Consider the following 6,000-nt stretch of genomic DNA (forward strand, 5'->3'; position numbering starts at 1 on the left):
TCGACCTGGTCTCCGATAGGTCACCTGACAGAGCCGAGCTCACACAAGTCAGCCATAAACTCTTGACCGAGCATACACAGGATAGCCTAGGCTGAGCTGATTGCAGAGACCGACCTCCCAGACCGAGGTGACTGCCAAGACCGACCTACTAGGCCGACCTCCGAGGCCGAGCCCTCCTCCACAGAAGCTACCATAGTGCCCCACCGGGGATCGCGGGGCCACGTCAGTACATCCCGAGAATCACGGGATAAGGATCGAGCCACGATCCCAGCGCAATACGAAATCACATTTTACATGGACTCTTACCTTAATAAGAGCCCGACCCCGAAAATAGCTCTCCACTCCACTCTACGTGAGAGAGTCTTCCAAAAGAAGGACTCCTACCATACTAGGACTCTCCCAATCGCCTCATCTCATCCTCACTCTGTAAATACCTAGGTATGGAGCACCATTCCTCATCTTGCTTTCACTACGCAGTTACACTGTTGCATTGGAGACCTGACTTGAGCGTCGAAGAGTCCTTGGCCGGAGCCACACCGGCTCTCTTGTGCTCATCGCTTGGTTTTTGCAGGCTCATCCGTGAGCGAACCGAGCATCGGAGGTTTTCACCCGCAACACCACTGATCATCAATTTGACTATTTTCTTTTCTTTCTATACCTCTATAACTCCAAACTTCTCGACCAACATCGGATAGGTTAGAACAATTGATTCAGATTGGAATCGATCAAGGCTGATCTTGATTCTGGTTGGTATGGCTCAGCAATCCTTATAAAAATTATAGGATCAAGGAATGTTTTAGCCGATTTCCACCGATTTCTCATTTATCTTGACAGATTTCAATCCAAGACTGATCCAAATCTTGATTTCAAGTTTTTAAACCCTACTCACAGAGTTTGAAAAATCAGTTCGGATCAGTCAATTCGAGCTGATCCCGATTCCGAGAGATCTATACAATACTAGGGCCCAATTCCTAGTGATCCTGTACAATACTAGGGTTTATGGGTCGTTTGTGATTGATTACTAGGGTTTTTTGAATTTTTTTTCAATTCTCTCCTCTTTTGGATATTAAATCTTGTTCTCTTTTTCTTTTATTTTTACTATTTCAATTATTTATTTATTCTTATTTTTTATTTAATCCTATCGCAATCCAATACCAATTCGAAAAACAATACATAATTGATCCGATACTTGATCAGTAGTTGATCCAATATCAACCTCATTCTAATCGATGTCGATTACTATAGCGCTATGATATCTTGGCGATCTAGCGCTATGGTGACCATTATAGCATTATGGCAACGTAGCACTATAGCGTAATGGTGATATGGTGATTTTTTTTTTTTTTTTTTTTTTTTTTTTTGGAGGGGGTGAGGGGTGGTAAAGATGGTGATATGGTGATTTGACGCTATGACAAAATGGCAATCTACTCTTATGATACCATGGTGGTCTGGTGATATGGCGCTATGACCTTATGGTGATCCAGCGCTATAGTGATCTACCACTATGACGTAATGATGATATGGCGATCATCATAATGTTATGGTTATTTAGTGTTATAACAATCTTCACTATGGTGATTCGGCAATATGGCAATCTACCGGTATGGTGCTATGGCGATTTGATGGTGATCTGATAATATGACACTAGGACGCTAGACGATCTAGTGCTATAACAATGTATCACCATGGTTAAGAACCTTGTCTTCATTTGTCATGTCAAATTAGTGATATGAATCAGCGGATACGATCAATATTCTCCTATTTCTAAGCATTGGGTTCCCCAGTAATGTGACATGGTTTGTAACGCACCATCCGATGATCCACAATGCTCAAACACACAGCCCGACACCAATCCGTTCAATATGAATGCCTGTCGATACTGTGATCTGATTGTACCGATGTGGGATTAAAATAAAAAAAACTAATGTTGAATAAAAATTAAAAAAAAAAAACGAAGTTGAAAACGAATAAAATATAAAAGAATATGTCACAATAACTAGCAAACGTTGGAATAATGAGAAGAGTTTCTGAAACGTGGCCAGAAGATACGAAGGGGTGATTTCAGCGGTTGAAGGATGAAGAAGGAGGTTAATTACTAAGTGTCACAAGTCACAACAACTGCAGGGCTAGAAGCAGTGGCGATTGGGTAGTTCACGTTTATTTTTCGGTGGAAGGGTAGTTCACGTTTTGGGTGTGTGGGGACTACCAGGTTCCATTTTAAAGATAATAAATACTTAATGCAAACGAGTCTCTCTCTCTTTAGGTATGGTTTTGCACACAATTAATAATATAGGCAGTGCATCACACTTGACAAGATAAATTTTCTTTAAAATTGCATGCAGATAATCCAAGTTTCTAAACGAGAAACATACATTAATGCAACCCTAAGTAATTTAATTCTCCATTCCTGGGGACTCCCAAAATTAAAATTAAGCACAAGAATTAAAGAAGATATAGATGGCTAAGACTTTTGAAGATAGTAGCTGCAGATTTGGGTTCTTTCTAGCACAACAAGGTTTGTAGCGCACTATCCGATGGCCCGCAGTGCTTGGGCACGTAGCCCAACACATAAGCAGGGTGTTGGGCTGCGTGTCCAAGCACTATGGTCGTTGGATATGCGCTACACTCCCTATCGCACTACAGAGGAGCCCAACATAGTAGCTACTGGGGGTCATGAAATGTGAATTTGGTTGTAGCCTCTGATGACCGCCTTTCTCTTAATAATTTGCTAAGTTTAAGAGTTTCTTGAGCTTTTAACCCGCATTTCTACACTTGTTATTTAATATCTACTAAGTGTCAAAATGGAATTGAAACCGATTATCGGAATCGGAACCAACCATTTACGATCAAATCGCATCGCACCATATAAAAATGATACGATTCTGATTTCATAGGTTCTATTACCGGTTCGGTCAAAACTGAAAAACTGTCGGTTAATTGAATAGAAATCGAATAGAAAACTGAGATTATAAATATTCTTATTTGTTTAAGAATGGGGTTAAGCACTCTAAAATATTAGGACTTCTTACTAAGATTTTTTTGAATTTCAGTTTGAGTGCCAAACTCATTAAATGACGGAAGGTTTTAGTATGAGCATGTCTCAGTGGACCGAGTGGGGTATGAATTAGAGATGTCCTCAACTTGGTTTCCCTTGCGGTACTTTGAGGCCTTGAATAATCACTTACAATTACCATTGCAACTAGCATGTCTAAGTGAACTTTGCCTAGAGTTAGATGTGTATGAAATAATATAATTTCTCCCACATAACAAGGATATGAAAAATAAAATTAAAGGGTACAAAGGTGAAACCGGTATTGCAAACCGCATGTAAGTCGGATAACGAAAACAGAATAGAAACCACTAAAACTGCACCACATATAAAATGATTCTGATTTTAGGTGATTCTTATTCGGTGCGGTTTTGATTTCTATATTGCCAAATGTGCACCGAACCAGAATCGCACCGTTTGACACCCTTAATATCTACAGTGCAAGCCTATTGATAGGGTTTACATTGCCACATCAGCATCAAATGTTATTTGCAATTGTAAGCATAGTTAGTAAATCTGCATCTTATACATGGATCCGGACATTTAATTAAAAAAAAAATGTTTTTTCTCGAATAAGTACTTGTATACGGATTTATATGCGTTTGTTAAGATTTAAAATATTATACATGTATAAAACGTGTATTATATGGTTTTAATAATAATAAAAAAGGGTAAATTATGAAACACCCCTAAAAATGGAACGAATCTCAAGTCTCCCCCTCTTGTTTGAAAATACTCATAACACACCCTGCTTCAGAGCCCTATACTACAGATTAGTACCTACCGTTAGTTTTATGCTGTTAACTTATGAAATCAGCAAGTTAAATATTTTTAAATCCCTAAACTATCCTTGACCAGTGTAGAGTTAATTTTTTACTCTTGAATCTAAAAACCCCAAAATGGATCATTTTCCTCATATGACCTGCAACCCACCGCCATAGGTCCTCACATATCTTCCCTCTCTTCTTGTATCAGCCGTGGATCCAACCTTCAAAAAGCAACCTAAACCCATCGAAACCCAAAAAACAAGCAAAAATTAGTTTCTTTCATAAAAAAAAAAGGAAGAGGAAGAAATTAGTTCCAGAAAACTAGATCGAAACCCAATAATTCTGGAATCTATCAGATTATTAATAGGATTAAAAGCAAATGAAAACAAATTTGGAATCAGAATTAATCAAGAACAGAAACTGATTGCAAGTTTTGAAAAATGAAAACAAATTGGAATCAGAAATTAATCAAGAACAGAAACTGATTGCAAGTTGTGAAATCAGATTTGAAATCTGGGTTAAAAAATAATTCTTTTCATAAATGCTATCAAGAATAGGAAAACTGAAATTCATGAAAAAACCAGATGACACTTGAAGGGTCAGGAGGGAAGGGGAAGACAAGTTCATCGTCAGGGATTGCTCCGCCATCGCCCATGGAAATCCAAGGACTATAGAAAATAACCCTAATTCTCCCCTTCCCTAGGGCTATCGATGCTCATACTGCGATTTCTTCAATAGGATCAATCTAGGCAATGAACTTGAAAAAACTAGTGCCCGCTTGATAACCTTACGGGTGTTTCTGTTCTGGTTATGTGCTGAGAAATAGTAAAACAGTTTTTTCATTTTCTGTGTTGAGAAACCGTTTTTGATCCGCTTGGTAAATCTGTTCTAAAAACGTTTCCAGAAGACAATTGGAACACCATTGGTGCTTGATAAATCTGTTTTTGGGAACATGTAATGTGATCAATGTTAATAATATTTGTCTTGAATACTAGGATCGAACCCTACTACTTGCATATTTGTCTAATGTAGCCTAGGCTTTAACTCATCGATGGGGTGGAGTTAAGAAATTTTATTACTCCTATCTCATCATTAGAATTCCTCTTTTATCATACAAAGTCAATAATACCCTTCCTAATTGAAAGGGTTTGATGCCCTATATGTCAACAAGGTCGTATGTTTGAATGTCAAGAAAAGAAATAAAAAAACATTTGAGAGAGAGACAAATAAAACAACCATTAGACATTGGATCATTTTTGTCTCATTATATTCTTTTCTTTTATTTTAGTCCACTCGTCAAGACTTTTCCAAACATCCCCAACAACTGCACTATTACCAAATCCATCTTTTCCAAATTCCAACTGCAACTTCAAAAGCTTAAAGATCAAACTGTGCGTATGTAGCACAGATCATGGAGAAATGGGTTTTAACTCCCAACTCTAACCATTAACAAAGTTTTATAAAGTTGAGGACTTGAGGCCCTTGAGGGGTAAGGAGAAGAAGAAGAAGAAGATTTAGTTTCAGGTTTTGCTTCATTTGAAAACAGAGTTTTAACAGAAAAAAATCCGTAAAAAAAATCCATCCTTTGATATGATGGAAAGAAAATAAGAACCAAAAAAAAGGGAGAAACAAATTAGAAGAGAAGTGAAGAACAATCCATCTGAGATGGGTTGATTATTGATTGTATTGCAAAGGGCATCAAGAACCAGACCATCTTCATTCCAAGTTCAATTCGAAATATGAATTAAAGCATGGATAATAACTTCCTTCTCAAAGCGGGAAGAAAAGCTAATATTAATTCAAAATTACCCATTTCTTTTTACATGATCAAAAAGGGTAATTACTATACAAAAGGGAAAAGACTGAAGATTGGGAGACATTTAAAGAAGAAAAGAACATCCTTAATTTTAAGGAACACAGAAGGGCTCCACCTACCTTGTTTCTATTATCTAATTCATCCCTTCTTTCTTTCATGGACTCCAAACGCCCCAAATCCTCTCCCCAATAAAACTCATGAACCACCTTACTGATCTTTTCTCCACCTCTTCCTCTCCTCCACCATCACCACCACCACCACCGCCTGTCTCACCCTCCACCTCTTCCAACTCATCCATCTCATGCCGGACAACCGAACTCTCCCCAAAATGCTTCACGTCGTTGTTACAACCGTGACCACCTCTTTTC

Source organism: Telopea speciosissima, chromosome 4, assembly GCF_018873765.1.
Source record: "Telopea speciosissima isolate NSW1024214 ecotype Mountain lineage chromosome 4, Tspe_v1, whole genome shotgun sequence".
NCBI classification, from domain to species: domain Eukaryota; kingdom Viridiplantae; phylum Streptophyta; class Magnoliopsida; order Proteales; family Proteaceae; genus Telopea; species Telopea speciosissima.